Source organism: Bos taurus, chromosome 29 (assembly GCF_002263795.3).
Source record: "Bos taurus isolate L1 Dominette 01449 registration number 42190680 breed Hereford chromosome 29, ARS-UCD2.0, whole genome shotgun sequence".
Taxonomy (NCBI): Eukaryota; Metazoa; Chordata; class Mammalia; order Artiodactyla; family Bovidae; genus Bos; species Bos taurus.
The window spans coordinates 20,009,358-20,027,660 of NC_037356.1; the positions used below are offsets into that span (position 1 = coordinate 20,009,358).

General features: G+C 37.8%; 1 long non-coding RNA gene across 1 annotated transcript in view; it reads left to right on the forward strand.

The window, feature by feature from the left end:
* Positions 1–2,789: 2,789 nt before the first annotated feature.
* Positions 2,790–18,303, forward strand: part of LOC132344252 (uncharacterized) — a 105,973-nt gene continuing 90,459 nt past the window's right edge. Inside the window, exon 1 of the long non-coding RNA XR_009493444.1 lies at positions 2,790–3,008. This is a non-coding gene — a long non-coding RNA (uncharacterized lncRNA). The remainder of the gene's footprint in view (positions 3,009–18,303) is intronic.

Consider the following 18,303-nt stretch of genomic DNA (forward strand, 5'->3'; position numbering starts at 1 on the left):
GACCCAGAGGGATGGTATGGGGAGGGAGGGCGGGGGGGGGTTTCAGGATGGGGACCACATGTATACCTGTGGTGGATTCATGTTAATGTATGGCAAAACCAATACAATATTGTAATTAACCTCCAATTAAAATAAATAAATTTATATTAAAAAATAAATTTAAAAAATAAAATCATCCAGGGAGGTATTTTTAAAACTTAGTGCCTTGGTTGCACAACAAAGTGAATATACTTAACACTACTGAACTGTATGGCAAAAACCACTACAATATTGTGAAGTAATTAGCCTCCAATTAAGAGAAATAAATTATTGTTTTTAAAAATGAAAAAAAATGCCAATCAATGTATATACATACACACACACATATATTTATCTCCTAGTTTTAATGATTTTAAATAAATCATTATTTATTTAAGGCTTATTTAAATCGTAAAAGCAATAATAGAGAACAATTAATGCATTATGTGTATGTGATCTTTTGCTGGGATCTTGCTTCAAATGCAGCCACAGCTGGAGCAGTCAGAGCTGATTAATTAGTGAGTCCAGGAGGACACAGGGCATTAGTGACTGTCACACCCTGGGATATTTTGGGGAGAGCCTCAATAACATAATGAATAAAATTTGCATATTTTTTTCTATAACTTGTAAATAAAATTACAAAGAATTGGCCTCAAGTATTCTCAAACATATGAAAGCAAATTCAGTTGTAATTTGATAACCCAGAAATGTTTCCAAAATGTTTCATAGCCACTTCACAAAACAGAGCATTTTCTTGATCTATCAAAAAATACTAAGTATTCCCATGGATAAAAATAACATGTGTAATATCCATATAGTAAACATCTATACTAGACATTCCTGAAGGAAGGTTATTGATTTTTCAACCTGACATTTACCTTAACCAATGACCGTTTCTTCCTCATCTCCATATTTGTATTAGTATGAATAAGCATATTATTGATTTGAACATATATAGAACAAATATTCACTGTTTAAAGCATTGTCTTGTCGATTTGAAGTAGTTCTATATTCAGGATCATGAAAAAAGTAACTATACTTTCTGCACACATGGCACTGAGTCAGACTTCTTAGCTGCCTACAGCTTTGGCAATTGGACAAAAATTATGGATCCTCTCTTGTGAAGGTATGTGCAGTCTCTCCCTGGAGGAAAAAGAAGTAGCAGTGTGTTTGTGTGTTCAGTCATGTCCAACTCTTTGCGACCCCATGAACCATAACCAGCCAGGTTCCTCTGTCCATGAAATTTTCCAGGCAAGAATACATGGAGTGGTTGGGATTTCCTACTCTGGGGATCTTCCTGAACCAGGAATTGAACCCACGTCTATTGAGAATCCTACATTAGCCAGTTTATTCTTTACCACTGAGCCACCTGAGAAGCAACACACACACATTCTACCATATAAACCCATGTATATACCATCTGTAAGAAATATCTTGGTAATTCCTGACCTCCTAAGATCCCATAGTCCCAAGTTTTACAACCTCTCATATAGGGAGGCATTTATGTTCTGTTTATTTTAGCAGAAGGCTAGACATCCAGTTAATTTAAAAGAAATAGCGATCTATTGTGGAGAAGGCAATGGCTCCCCACTCCAGTACTTTTGCCTAGAAAATCCCATGGACGGAGGAGCCTGGTAGGCTGCAGTCCATGGGGTCGCTGAGGGTCAGACACGACTGAGCGACTTCACTTTCACTTTTCACTTTGATGCATTGGAGAAGGAAATGGCAACCCATTCCAGTGTTCTTGCCTGGAGAATCCCAGGGACGGGAAGCCTGGTGGGCTGCTGTCTATGGGGTCGCACAGTCGGACATGACTGAAGCGACTTAGCAGCAGCAGCAGCGATCTATTGTAATTTGTGTTCCTCAGAAGTTAACAGTGAGGTGACAGTTGGGCATAAGATGCTTATTAGATGTTTATTCCATAAAGAGTTATGGAAGCAGAATCAAATAGAAGTTGAACTGTGATGCATATCAATCAAGCGTTGGCCAGTCACGAAAGGACCTCTGGAGTGAATGTTTCCATCAGAGTTGTCTTAAGACAGACTAAAACAGCTGGGGCTCTATGCCTCTGTCTCGTTCAATCACTGCATGCAGGTTGCCCCGAGAAATACATGATGTCCAGTGAAGTGAATGGCCCTGAGGAGCCGACACCTGGTCGGCTAACTACAACTCCCCCTGTTGGACAGTAGCTACTTTCTTGGAGGAATATGGTACCGTCATTCTCACAGTCAGCCATGATCTTTTCAGTTCCTTATCCCCAAGAGATCTAAGTCCCTGTCTATCACATCCTTCCCAGCCTGGGATGGCTGCATCTCTTAATTTACAACTAAAATTAAACGTGGAGGTACCAAGAGGCAGCCAAGTACATCAGCTGGGTTTCAGGGGTATTCCTGTTTTCCTCTGTTGTAAAATTACAGCCCTGCCACCTCCCGAGTATCATGATCAATTACCTTTGCTATGAGATGTTTCTTATTTTTGCCTGCTGGTCCTTTGATACAAAATGCCCAGGTGATAGCCATAACTTACAATTTTAGTTATAAGTAACACTTATGATTACCTCTGGAGAACTTGTTCTCCCATTAGAGAATGGGAATTTCTAGCATTATGGAAAGCAGGGTTCCAGAGATGGGAAACATAATGTTCACAAATGTCTCACTGAGAATTATGGAATATAGGGCACAACTTCCTACACCTGTCGCTTCTGGGATCCATATATTCTATTAGGGAAACAGTGACACAGAGTTCTTCAATCAGTCCATGCAGTATCAGTCCACTCTTGAAAAAGACTGCCTCTGAGATGGTGGTTCAGCTGTGACTTCAGTAGGCTATTGCAGTCTTCTACCAGGTCAGCTGACTTGGGATAATGCAATGTATGATGTCATAGAACCAGAGGCTCACATGAGCATGGGTACTCTCACGTATCTCCTTTTCTTCAAAATACCTGCCTGATCTGAAGCAATATTGCCGAGGACCAGCCCCGGCTGATCCAGGTAATTCGAAGCGGGGACGGCGTTGGCGAGGATCAGGAAACAACTGCTTAATTAAACGTTTATTAAGGATATAAAGAGTGGTGAAATAAGGATAGCTCAGCGAAGAAATTCAGTGAAGAAAAGAGGCTGAATAAAATTCCAAAGCAGGGAATTTACGTCACCTACGAAGGCCGCAGGCGTCCTCCCGTTCTCCCGAAGGAGAGGAGACACTAAGGCCTCCCCGGTCAGATCTTAGAAGCCCAGGCAAAATTAGTAGGCTTGACGAGCTTCCCTGCCTCAGAGGAAAAGTTCAGCTAGAAGGTGAAAGAAATAACGACATGGGGACACCAAATTCCGGTGAACAAAAGGACATACTTTATTTTCCAAAGCAGTTTTATACCTTAAGTTGTGCATAGAGGATAATGGGGGGAAGGGGTAGAGGCATGCAAAGACAGCAGTTCCTGATCCTTATCGAAGTCAGGCTTTCAAACTTATCATATGCAAAAGTTTAGGTGATTTACATCATCTTCTGGCCAGGAAGCCTGTTAACATTTTAAGAAACTTATTTTTCTCTAAAGGTGATTATTCTAAAGTCAGGCGCCAGCCTCCAAAAAGCATTGGAGAAAGTTGCATTCCTATAGGGCAAAGGTGAGGTGGGCTCAATCAAGAAAAGAATTAACTCAAGGGTCCAAGATTACAAACATTGAGGCAACTGCTTACATTTCTATACACCCATTATATCAATCAATACACCGCCAAGGACACAGTAGGTAAGGGATATGGAGACTTAGCAGCAAACATTGGCCCAACAAGTGAAAAACCCTTCACCAATACAATTTCTAATCAATCTTTTAACTACTCAAAGGAATCTGTGTTTAGACAGTTTAGAACATCTCCTGCCTCTCACAGTTGGGAGGCTCTGAACAATCACATGTTGCCGGAAAAACCTATTCAGGCAGGCTAGAGGACTTCCAAAGGAGTTTGTAGGTTGAAACACTGTCACACCCAAGAATTATTAACTGGAGCTGTAAGCTAACTCTTTTTTCAGAGAGAGGTAGTGGGGGACAGCCCCCCATAAAGTCAGAGGTGTAGGTGACAGCACAAAGCAGAAAGTAGGCAGACTCTGGTTTTGGGGGTAGATTGCTCAAGAATTTCCAGGGAGACTCCTGAGGCTTGATCCCGCCTTTGCGTATGTCAAGCCTCCTTCCTCATGACCTTTGCCACGGGCGGAGCTCGCTCCCTACACAATATTATTTGGATTCTCCTGCTAATGGAACAATTATACAACAGACTCTCAGATATTAGTGCCATCTAAAAGCCCAAAAGGCCCACGGGTAATTGTATCTATTCCAGGAAGAGAGGTGATAGGGATCTATGTAATCAGCTTGGCACCAAGTGACTGCTTAGTCACATCCCAAGGACAAGCTCCGTATCAGAGGTTCCACACTGGCTCTGTGGCTACTAGTTTAGACATTTGACCGCATCCGTAACTATATTAGCTACGGTAGTAGCAGTCCATGCTGTTAGGCCAGTGCAGAGCCTCAATCTTTACCATTGTTCACTTAGCTCGTTTTCCATTGTGCTGTCACCTGACTGTCCACTAATAGTGTGGCTGAAGTCACTCAGCTAGATTGTGTTCCCAGAGATATTAAGTGCCTCTTTCATGGTAGATACTTTCTGATGGGCATTGACATATGAGACAAAAAATCTTTACACTTTATGTTCATGTCCATATGTCTATTCATAAGACAATTTTCCATACTTCCATGTTCATGATCTTCAAGTCCTTCTGCTTAGCTCTCTGAGCAGCCGGGCAAACTATTTTCCTTCCGTGAGTGGACATGTACTCTAAATTTGGGTCTAGTTTCTTCCCAAATAAGGCAGGCGAAAAAAAAAAAAAAAAAGGAAGACAGATACACTGCTCATTGGGAAGATTTTTCCTTACCTCTGTCTTTCAAGGCCATTTTACTTGTGGATATGTATTTTTCAGCTTGCACACATACAAAGAGAGATCTTTATCTGTAAAATAAGTTCAGGCTTTTTCTTTCTCCAGCTGAATACAGGGGATCCCCTACAAGGTATAGGCATACGTTGATGAAGGGCACTGATAAAAGAGTAATGCGTCCCACAGTAGCCTGGGCTACCTGCTTAGTTCTCTGGAACCTTCTGGTCCTATTCATGCTTTTTAATTTCGGATATATCATTTCCATTATACAGTGTTTTGTTACTGAGCTACAAAACCTTATGATTTGGTGGGTCTAAGAAGGATGTAGTTCATGATGGAAAGTTCCAGATACATGGCAGTACATGGCTCAAAATGAGGTTAGAGGTGAAAGTAGCCACCAGATCATAGTGTCATAACCCATGAAGAGTATTTCTTGTCTTGGAAATTTGACTTGACAGCTAAAAGAATGGATCCCTTTGCAGTGGGAGAAGTATAAAAGTGATATTCAGAAGCAATAAGATAGAACCATTGCTAAATCTAGTCACCACAGAAAGGTGAATGGCTAGACAAGACTGAGAATGAAAGATACTATGAAAAGAGAAAGCTTGTGACACATGAAGGAGATAGAGTTAATAGTCATTCCCTAAATCTACCCTGTCTCCTTAAATATTGTAGTTCCAATTCTAGTTTGTATATGCTTTTATGAAGATAAATCTAGGCTTTCTTGCTCTAGTGTGAATAAATGTTTAGAGATGTACATGTCCAATCCAGAAGGGAAAATTCCAGCATTTAAAGAGTCAGTGCAGAAGAGGAGGGATCAGCAAGAAAGACTGAAAGTAAACAGTCATAGAGATAAGAATAAAACAGGGAGAACGTGTAATAAAAGTCAAGAGAAAAAAATTTCCTTAACAGAGATTTAAATGAAAAGTATACATCTTTAAAGCACTCAAACAACAGAGAGAGGAGTCTAAAAAGTCTAACATCACCCAGGGAGGAGGAGTACAGATGGAACGTACTAAAGAAGGGAATTTATACTGTCGCCAGAAAACTGAACAGCTTCAGCATCCAACCAGCAAAAAGGGACCATGGATTATTAAGATGCAGTGAAAAGAAATTTTATATGTATTAAAAATTAATCCATTGTCTAGTATGTGGATGAGATCAATGGAAAAGACAACATCAAATATTTAATGGTCATGAATTCTGTGTCAGGCAATTTTCATAGCATAGAGTGTAAGAGCACAGAATCCAGAACCAGTCTGTCTGGATTCAAAGTCCAGCTCTATCAGTAACCACAGTGAGATCTTGGGTAATTTAAGTATCCTCTCAGTTTTCTTGATTTAAATTAGGAATAAAAGCAATATTCACTGCCTGTCATTGTGAGATTTAAGTGTGCTTTGTAGGTAATTCATTACATGTTGTTATTTCTACATTATGTCATCTTTATAGTAACTCTGAGATGAATAGCATCTCCATATAATAAAGAGAGAAAAAAGCTCAGGAAAGTGACTTCTGAAATATCTACCACCGATATATAATAGAGCAATAATTCAAGTCTGTGTCTTCTTATTACAAAACTTGGGTGTTCTCATTCTGCATTGCAGTCTAAGAAGGATAGCCTTTATCCAAGGCAAACAGACACAGGTGGTTACAATATCCATGAGACATATGCTAATAAATCCTTCATCCGGGAAAATCTACCAAGAATTTCTCTAAAATGCTGTTACAAATGAGTCAAATAAAATCATATTTTCTAAGCAACTACTATGTGCACAGCTGTATTAGACTCTGGGTGAAGATGATACAGGGTCCCCAAGGATTAAATTTCAAAGCAAAACTCAAGTATGGAAGAGAGATGTTCACTTTCAATGATATCACTGGAATAAAATTATTGGAATCCATCATCTGTTCCAGAATCCGTCAAAGTGTGGAAATAAAGCTTGTGTAGTACCTCAAGAGGAATTCTGGTTTTCAAGGGCAAATCCAAAGTGATCAGGACCTGGGAACATATATAAAGCATTTCAGTCCTCAAGGAAGACTTCTTTAAAGCATTAAACTAAACTGCTGCTTAGCAACTGAACAAAAATAAGGGAGAGAAAATGCTAGTGTTATGAATTTTATGTTATTCTCAAATAATTCCCGTTCTTTAGAAGCAAGAAGTTACTTTAAAGCTTTTCTAAATAATTGGATAACTAGGGACTTCCCTGGTGGGCCAATGGTTAAGACTTTCCTCTCTTCACAAGGCTCTCATTGAAAGACAATGCCAGAAATCTCATTCTTGTAATAGTATTTGGTTAAGAATTAAGTACAGAGAAGAGCTCAAGCAAAAAAGTAAATAAGTAAATAAAATAAAAGTCATTAATTTTTCACAAAATGTTAATGATCCTTTTTGCTAAAGGAAAGAACCAGTGTAGAAATTTTGGCATAGCTAAAAGTGAAAAATAAGAGCCAGGAGACTGACTGTTTCTGTCAGGGCAGTAGAAAGTAGGAGACATAGACATACATTCATCTATTAATGCTTCATCTATCATTATTAAAATGAAATGCAAACATACACAGTCCAGATTAGTTTTTATCATAGCCACAGAATTAAAAACTGTTCCAGTCTGAATATTTTCACTTTGGATACATGGAAGGTGAAAAGAAGGTGGTTCATACATGACTGAAATGTACTGAATCCAAACTCCTATGCTCTACGAGAGTATTACCTCAATTTTCATAAGGAATATGGTAATTTCTTTGGAGATACACCAAGTTCAGACTGGTTACAGCTAAAACATGAGATGTAATTAAACAGGACATTATTGAATTTGTGGTAGAGATGAATCCATAAATTAAAATCTCAGCTGTGAAAAAGCATTCTGAAATGTTTTTCAACTCTTTAGGTTTTAACTAATAATTTCCAAGAGAAACTGGATTTCCATCAGTGACCAGAAATTAAAAAAAAAAAAGTTTCTTTTCTCCTCTGACTTTGTTATATAATAATGACAGGGAACTATATTTGTTGTGCACAATTAGGAACTTTTAGAATTTTTAAAGATGTTTTTCATTTAATAATCCACAGGGGATTTTATTTAATAACATCAGGATGAGTATTGTGGCAGTTAATAGAAAAAGTCAGTTGAATCAGATCCAGGTCAGATCAGAACAATCTGGGAGGAAATTAAGAAAACAATCTCATTTATGATATAAACAAAAATAATAAAATACCTTAGGAATAAATTTCAAAGAGTCAAAAGACTTGTACACTAAAAATTATAAAGCACTGCTTCAAGAGTTAGGAAGACACAAGTAGAAAGACATTTTATGTTCATGCGTTAGAAAACGTAATATTGTTAAAGTAGCCATTCTACCCAAAGCAATCTACAGATTTAATGCCACCCCTACTCAAATCCCAGTGGCATTTGGGGAAAATAGAAAAACAATGCTAAATTTAATATGGAGCAGCAAAACCAAAACAGCCTTTTGAAAGAATGAGGCTGGAGGCCTCGCAGCTGCAACTCCTGACTTCAAATCAAAATATGTTACAAAGATGCAGTAAACAAATGAGCTCTGTGCTAGCATAAACAGAGATTGAGACCAATGGAACAGAAAGAAAGCCCAGGAAAAAACCCACACACATGCAGTCATAGAATCTTCACAAGGGTGCTGAGAACACAAAATAGGGAAAGGAGAGTCTCTTCAAAACGTGGAGCTGGGAAAAGTGGATATCCACATGTAAAAGAATAAATCCTTATAAAACACTATACAACAAAATCAATTCAAAATGGATTAACGATTTGAATGTATGACCTGGAGCTGTAAGTTCAGAGCAGAAAACATGAGTGCATCTTCATGACAGTGATCTTGGTATGTATTGGTTATGAAACCAAGAGCACAGACAACAAAAGCAAAAATAGGCAAGTGGGAGTACATGAGCTGAAACATTTCTATATATCAAAGGAACAATAAAACACAGTAAAAAGACAATGTGTATGCAGACGGGGAAAATATTTGCAAGCCATACATATGATAAGGAGTTAATATTCAAAATATATGAGCAACTCATACGACTATGTAAAAAAATGCAACTTGATTTTTTCAATGGACAAAGAACTGGAATAGACATATCTTCAAAGAAGATACACAGATGGCCAAGAGATACGTGAAAAAGTATTCAACATCACTAATAATTAAGGAAATACAAATAAAAGATACAGTGAATTTTTGCCTCACATTTATTAGGATGACCATTATCAAAAACACATAACAATTAACCCATGTTGGCAAGAATGTGAAGAAATCGGAACCCTTATGTTACTGTTGGTGGGATTGTAAAATGATGTAGCTGGTATGAAAAACAGTTTGCAGCTTCCTCAAAAAACATTTTTTAATTGAAATATAGTTAATTTACAGTGCTGTGTTAGTTTCAGGTACACAGAATATATACATACATATATGTATATATTTGTTTTCAGATTCTTTTCTGTTAGAGATTACTACAAGATGTTGAATATAGTTGCTTGTGCTATACAGTAGGTCCTTGTTGTTTCTCTTTTTTACATATAGTAATATATATCTATTAACCCCAATCTCCTAATTTATCACTTCTTCCTTCTACTTTTATAACTGTAAGATTGTTTTTTATGTCTATGAGCTTATTTCTGTTTTGTAGATAAGTTCATTTGTATCCTTTGTGAGATTCCATATAGAAGTGGTATCATACAACATTTGTCTTACTCTGATTTACTTCACTTAGTATGATAATAATACATAGTGTATATTCATACACTCATGCTGCTGCTGCTAAGTCACTTCAGTCATGTCTGACTCTTTGTGACCCCATAGACTGCAGCCCACCAGGCTCCCCCGTCCCTGGGATTCTCCAGGCAAGAACACTGGAGTGGGTTGCCATTGCCTTCTCCAATGCATGAAAGTGAAAATGAAAGTGAAGTCACTCAGTCATGTCTGACTCTTAGTGACCCCATGGACTGTAGCCTACCAGACTCCTCTGTCCATGGGATTTTCCAGGCAAGACTACTGGAGTGGGGTGCCATTGTCTTCTTCCATACACACATACATAATGGAATATTACTCAGCCGTTAAAACAAATGAAACAATGTCATTTGCAGCAATAGAGATTATAAAAAATTAAAAATGGAACTACTATATGGCCGATACAATTTCACTTTTTGAGTGTCCAAAATAATGAAAAACAGAATCTAGAAATGATATTTTATTCTTATATTCATTGCAGCATTATTCACAGTAGTCAAGAGATGGAAACAACTATGTCCATTGGAGGCTGAGTGAGGTATACACATACAACGGACTATTATTCAGCTTTAAAAAAGAAAGAAACTCTCTCTGTCATATGCTACAACATAAAGGAATATTTGTGGACATAATGATAAGTAAAATAAGCCAGTACCAGAAGACTAAATATTACATGATTTCACTTGGATGAGGTACTTAAAGTGGTAATACAAAAGCATAAAATAGAATCATGGTTGGCAGGGGCTGGAGAATAAAGGGCAGGAAGGTGGATTTTTGGTTCAGTGATTATAGAGTTTCAGCCATTCAGCATAAAAAAGTTTATATCTGCTGTACAACCACATGCATATATTTAATAGTACCATATTGTGCATTTAAAACTTGTTAGATTTTAAGGAGGCAAAGTTCATGGGTTTGTTACTAAAATTTTAAAAAGCTTACAAAAATTTCTAAGGCACATTTCAACTTTCTAAACATTAGGAAATAAGTGAGTTATCAAAAGGTAATGAAGATATCCAAAATTTAAATGATATACCAGTAAAAAATATTCTTGATATAAATGTAAAGCTTAATCTTGAGTCTAGAATACATGTATATATTTGAATACAAATTCAGTTCAGTTCAGTTCAGTCGCTCAGTCGTGTCTGACTCTTTGCAGCCCCATGAATTGCAGCACGCCAGGCCTCCCTGTCCATCACCATCTCCTGGAGTTCACTCAAACTCATGTCCATCGAGTCGGTGATGCCATCCAGCCATCTCATCCTCTGTTGTCCCCTTCTCCTCCTGCCCCCAATCCCTCCTAGCATCAGAGTCTTTTCCAATGAGTCAACTCTTTGCATGAGGTGGCCAAAGTACTGGAGTTTGAGCTTTAGCATCAGTCCTTTCAATGAACACCCAGGCCTGATCTCCTTTAGAATGGACTGGTTGGATCTCCTTGCAGTCCAAAGGACTCTCAAGATTCTCCTCCAACACCACAGTTCAAAAGCATCAGTTCTTCGGCGCTCAGCCTTCTTCACAGTCCAACTCTCACATCCATACATGACCACAGGAAAAACCATAGCCTTGACTAGATGGACCTTTGTTGGCAGAGTAATCTCTGCTTTTGAATATGCTATCTAGGTTGGTCATAACTTTCCTTCCAAGGAGTAAGCGTCTTTTAATTTCATGGCTGCAGTCACCATCTGCAGTGATTTTGGAGCCCCCCAAAATTAAGTCTGACACTGTTTCTACTGTTTCCCCATCTATTTGCCATGAAGTGATGGGACCAGATGCCATGATCTTCGTTTTTGGAATATTGAGCTTCAAGCCAACTTTCTCATTCTCCACTTTCACTCTCATCAAGAGGCGTTTTAGTTCCTCTTCATTTTCTGCCATAAGGCTGGTATCATCTGCATATCTGAGGTTATTGATATTTCTCCCAGCAATCTTGATTCCAGCTTGTGCTTCTTCCAGTCCAGCGTTTCTCATGATGTACTCTGCATATAAGTTAAATAAGCAGGGTGACAATATATAGTCTTGATGAACTCCTTTTCCTATTTGGAACCAGTATGTTGTTCCATGTCCAGTTCTAACTCTTGCTTCCTGACCTGCATATAGGTTTCTCAAGACAAATACTCAAATATATATTGACTTAGAATACATTTTTTCTCATCTTCCAGACAGTTCTTACTTTCCTCCTCATCTCCCTTCCTAACTGGAGTAGATTAGCTTTTATCATTTTATGTGATAGAGTTCCAAGGAAAGTCCAAATGAGATTTCCTTTGATGAAGGAAAAAAAATCTGTATTTTATGAAATGATTGAAATTAGTTGGTTCTAGAACTTTGTTTTACAGATAAGGTGTATAAAATCCAGATAGGTTTTGGATTTGTTCAAGATCGTGTAACTAGTTAGTTGATTCTCAACTCAGAAACTCCACTCTTGCCAGCATTCTCTCTGTATGTAATTGATTTCACCTCTATGAAACAGAGTAGGACTAAACAATTGGAAAATCATTAAGATAAGACATTATAACAGGTTCAGTTCAGTCATTCAGTCGTGTCTGACTCTTTGCAACCCCATGAATCACAGCACGCCAGGCCTCCCTGTCCATCACCAACTCTCAGAGTCCACCCAAACCCATGTCCATTGTGTCGGTGATGCCATCCAACCATCTCATCCTCTGTCGTCCCCTTCTCCTCCAGCCCTCAATCTTTCCGAGCATCAGGGTCTTTTCAAATGAGTCAGTTCTTTGCATCAGGTGGCCAAAGTATTGGAGTTGCAGCTTCAACATCAGTCCTTCCAGTGAACACCCAGGACTGATGTCCTTTAGGATAGACTGGTTGGATCTCCTTTCAGGCCAAGGGACTCTCAAGAGCCTTCTCTAACACCACATTTCAAAGCATCAATTCTTCAGCACTCAACTTTCTTTATAGTCCAACTCTCACATCCATACATGACCACTGGAAAAACCATAGCCTTGACTAGATGGACTTTTGTTGACAAAGTAATGTCTCTGCTTTTTACTGTGCTGTCTAGGTTGGTCATAACTTTCCTTCCAAGGAGTAAGCGTCTTTTAATTTCATGGCTGCAGTCACCATCTGCAGTGATTTTGGAGCCCAGAAAAATAAAGTCTGCCACTGTTTCCACTGTTTCCCCATCTATTTGCCATGAAGTGATGGGACCGGATGCCATGATCTTAGTTTTCTGAATATTGAGGTTTAAGCCAACTTTTTCACTCTCCTCTTTCACTTTCATCTAGAGTATAACAGGTAGTAAGAAAGAAAAAAACTCATGTCCTTTCTCGTAGAATGCCCATTGATAAAATCTAAATGAGTTTGCTTAGTATTTTGAAAAAGATATGAATACACATTTACTTACAAAAGAATATGAAATGTTTAACTATAAACATAAATCTGAAGTATATATAAAGTGAACCAAGAATAAGGATAGCAGATAATTATTTCTACTAGAAAAGAAATATTCAGGAAAATTTTCAAAGAAGAGGTAATATTTGAAATGACAACAGATTTTTAACAGGAAGATTAGGACAGAAGGCCATTCCATGCAGATGAATCATGAACAAGTATATGTACTATTCTCATCATTACTCTGTGGTGTCAATCAGGGGCTAGGGCTCTATCGTTGCTTTTAATTCTCACAACCAGTCTGTAAAGTAAATGCTATTTGTCCTCAATCCATAAGTGAACAGATTGAAGCTCATGTAAGGTTGCTGCTGCTGCTAAGTTGCTTCAGTCGTGTCCGACTCTGTGCGACCCCATAGATGGCAGCCCACTAGGCTCCTCTGTCCCTGGGATTCTCCAGGCAAGAATACTGGAGTGGGTTGCCATTTCCTCCTCCAGTGCATGAAAGTGAAAAGTGAAAGTGAAGTTGCTCAGTCATGTTTGACCCTTAGCGACCCCACGGACTGCAGCCTACCAGGCTCCTCCATCCATGGGGTTTTCCAGGCAAGAGTACTGGAGTGGGGTGCCATTGCCTTCTCCGTCAGGTAAGGTTAGGGAGAGACAAATAACTCTGAATGATACCCAGAATATCCAATTTGGATTAAAAAAAAAAAAATCTCAGAAAAGTTTTTTTTTTTTTGTTCTAACCGCATTTTCTAGGTCTAGTTTCACATACAGAGTTAACAGTTTTTTTGCTTAGTACAAGACAGGCAAAGTGTCCTGAGGAAATCACTAAGTATACAGAGAAAGCAAATGAGCAGAAGTGCTATCAGAGTTGTTGCACTCCTGTTTGCATCCTCTTCTGAGGTCCATTACTTCGAAGACCTGGGCAATGTTTCTCATCACCTCTTCATCATGATTTATGAACCAGAAGGAACAGTAAAAAGATGAGTTCCAGCAAAAACAAGCAGAAGGGAGCAATTAAACAGAGATTATTTACATGAGATAGAATAATTCTAAGAACTTTTATAACTATTGGCAATGGTGCAAGTAAAAAGAAAGAGATTGTAATTTATTAATCTCCAGAATTTATCAGAAGTTTAAAAATTGACTTCTAAATTATGAGATCAGCTGCAAAGTCCACTGTGGGCTAGGAATTCTATTGTTGCTTTAGATTCTTACATCTTGTAAAGTAAATGCTGTCTTTACTCAATCTGTAAATGAACAAGCAGCTCAGATGGGGTTGAATACGAAAAACCGTTATGTGTTTATTCATTCAGCGTATAATTTTGAGCACTTACCGAGTGACATGCATCGGTGTAGATTCTGGGGATAAAATTATGAACAAAACACACAATCAAGCATGTGAGGGTATGTATGTGGTGAGGGGGAGAGGCATACAATAAATAAGTATGCCAAATGTAGTGTTTAGGTCATGTTAAGAACTATGCAAAAGAAATGCATAAGAAAATAATTGGGAAGTGTCAGGGTGGTTAGGGAAGACATTATTTTAGGATGCCTTTTGAGTAAGAGAATGAAGGAGGAAATGAGAGAAAAAGAGGAGAGAAGATTAAAAGGTAATGGAATAAATTCATGTGGTGTCCTTTAGGCCATTATGCCATTATGGTGATTTCATTCCACAAAAAATTAGCTAATTGGTTGTTGAGGAAAAGTATATTTTTTTCAGTAAAAGATATTTATTCTGACCAGGGAAAAACATAAATGAAAGATAGATAGAGATACAGACAGTAGCGTAAGAAAGTAAATCACAACCTTACCATCTTAGATGTGCGTGATAATAGCAGAAAATTTCACACATTTTAAAAATGCTTTCAATCAAAGAAATACCAAACTCATATCCTGGAAAAATCATAATTCAAAATTGAGCTGATGTACTCAGCCTAACATGGTAAATTTACAGGAAAATTGCTTCAGATAAGAATGCAGTAAATTGTGTGTAGCAATGCCTGTTCATCTCTTTTAGAGTTCCCTGTTGGGATCCAAAGAATTAATTTGACATATATCAGATAAAAAGCAGTAGAAAATGGAGACATGCCTAGCACTGTTACAGACTGTCAAGTTAATGTGATGAGTCGATGGTTAATGTAATGTCCCCACCACTTTTCCAAGGAGTGGCGCATAATCTTTAGTACCTTTCATAGAGAAAGAATGTGTAAAATGTAGGATGCAACGCTTTTGCTGAACTCTGCATAGATCACTGGAGGACTGTGTTTCAAACTGAGGGATCACGCCTGAGTTCCAAATCATCATATCAAGCAGTCTGGCATGAAAGAAGAAATAACCACTCTGTGATTTGAGGTCTGACTAAAGGAATTGTAGAAAACTAGAAAATGGAACAAGTGATATATTAAATCTAAAAGGCTATCCTGAAAGAGTTTAAAAAAAAAAAACAAAACACTTATTTTGATTAGCCCTAGAAGAGTTTGGGCTAATTGAATATAGGTAATAAAGATGTCGATTTTTGCCTTAATATAAAGAAGAGCTTTATAATCACTAGAGTTATCCAGTAATGAAGTAGAGTAGCAAAGGTACTAGTGACCTAGTAACTGAAGATATTTGATCTTGATAAACATTTGGAAGAAATATTGTTGGGCAGAGTTTCTCAAACTAATATGCATATGCATCCCCTGGGAATTTTGTTTAAATGAAGATTATGAAAATGTATGTGAAAGCAGAGGTTGGTTTTCCATTCCAGACAAGCGTCTATGACACCCATACTTCTAGTCCACTGCTCATACTTCTGGTAGCAAATTTGTAGAGCTATTAAATGCACTTCTTTGTAGCTTGGCATAGGTGATCTAGTTTTTTTTTTTTTTTTTTTTTTCCAGTCTTGAAACTTTACAGACATTGCTGAGCATGCTGTAAACAAAGCTGCTTTCTTCTTAGGAATTCTCTCCTTCACCCTCACCAAAGCAGAAAATCTTTTAAGTCACTCAAGGAAAGTGAATTACCTTGTCTAAAGAGGAAGAAATCCCAAATACAGTGTTTATTAACATATGTGCATTTCTGCTTTCTCTATTGACTTTATGACAAAAAGAAAGTTAAGATAGGTCTTTTTCCTATAACCTTTTAGAGATATTCTTTTAATTTTTGTTAGTCCTCCATTGTCTTCTTTAATATTGTTGGAAATAAAACCTTTTACTGAGATATTTGCATTATCTAATGCTGAAAGGCTATATGGATTTTGACAAATTGCATGTGACAACTAAAACATTGAAATATTTCTAACATCCAAATCTTTAGTTGGGATTTTTTTTCCCTCTTTCATGGCCCAGATATAATAAAGACCAATTAAAGCTTTGGCCACTTGGCTGTGGATGGGCAATGACTTATATAAATCTTATAAACAAGACCATCAGAGCATAATCCCTTCATTTAAAAAAAGAAGATTCTGTCAATTTAGTTTGACCATAATTAAATCTTTCAGTTCCCTCAAGGAAGTGAGTGGCTGTTTTTCTTCTACATGATTAATTTTGGTTATTTAACTTCACATAAGGAACATCAAGAAATAAAAGAGTAAACACTTTAAAATAGTATGCAAAACCTGTCATAGTATAGACATAGCAACCGACTATTCTTCCTTTCTCCATTCTAAGGCTTCAAACAATAGTTGGGAAAATATTATTGTTTCAACAGTATTATTTTCGAATGTGAACAATACTATCCAAGCAAAGAATTCCAGTTATATTCAAAGAAAAAATCTGTACCGTCCTTTCCAGAAAACTAAAAGGAGATATTCTAAACTAAATCTAAGAAAGGCTCTCATTATGACAGAGGTTTCCAGACTGTCTGCTGCTGCTGCTAAGTTGCTTTAGTCGTGTCCGACTCTGTACGACCCCATAGACGGCAGCCCACCAGGCTCCCCTGTCCCTGGGATTCTCCGGGCAAGAATACTGGAATGGGTTGCCATTTCCTTCTCCAGTGCATGAAAGTGAAAAGTGAAAGTGAAGACGCTCAGTTGTGTCTGACTCTTAGTGACCCCATAGATGGCAGCCCACCAGGCTCCTCCATCCATGGGATTTTCCAGGCAAGAGTACTGGAGTGGGGTGCCATTGCCTTCTCTGTCCAGACTGTCTACTAATAGCAAAACTATAAAGTGCATTAGTTGGCTTCCCCTTGAATTACAAACAAATCATGATAATCTGAAGTAAGGAACTAAGTTTCAGCCTTTGTGTTTAGGCAAGCGGAAACCATTCTACTGCTTTTGGAATGATGAAAAGGATATTTGACTTGGGAGAATTCAGGTGACAGTTAAACTTGATTCACTTTGTAGATGGAAAATAAAACCATATTTCCTCTGGGTTTAGATGTCAATCGATGAAAATACAATCCTTATAAATAAATAGGGTTGCATTGTGTCATTTATTCTTTGCCTGCTTCAGAAGGAGTCTGTCACAAAAGCATTGTGGAAGATCAATTGTGCAGCAGGCTTGTGAATCAGAACACAATGATTTTTCTGAAACAGACTCTAAATTGAAAGAAATTTAAACATTTATGGCTCGGAAAATATTTCTCACAGAAATATGTGTGAAAAAAGATATTTTGGAAAATAAACAAGACTGTCTTTCTACCATAAAGTATAAATTTACTTATAAATTAAAGTATGTAATTATGTATTTATATATTATATAATGTATAAATTTATACACATACACCTATGTGTACACACGTGTATGTGTGTATGTACTACAGTGTACATATATACCTACATATAAGCATCCAAATTTCTGATCTGTTCATATGCATGTATATACATGTACATGTATATATTATATATATCATCGTATCTGTTCATACACATTTATATATATGTGTGTGTGTGTATGTGGCTGTAGCAGACATTTTAAGGTTTAATGAAAAAATTTAAAAATCAGAATGTAACGGTCAGGCAAACACCAAGTACCATATATCACCAGAATTAACCAGGGAGGCACAATCCATGTTTTAAAGTTCTTTCTGCTCTTGCCTGGAATATCCCATGGATGGAGGAACCTGGTAGGCTGCAGTCCATGGGGTCGCTAGGAGTTGGATACGACAGTGACTTCACTTTGACTTTTCACTTTCATGCATTGGAGAAGGAAATGGCAACCCACTCCAGTGTTCTTGCCTGGAGAATCCCAGGGACTGGGGAGCCTGGTGGGCTACCATTTATGGGGTCACACAGAGTCGGACATGACTGAAGCGACTTAGCAGCAGCAGTGCTGGAATCAGAGATAA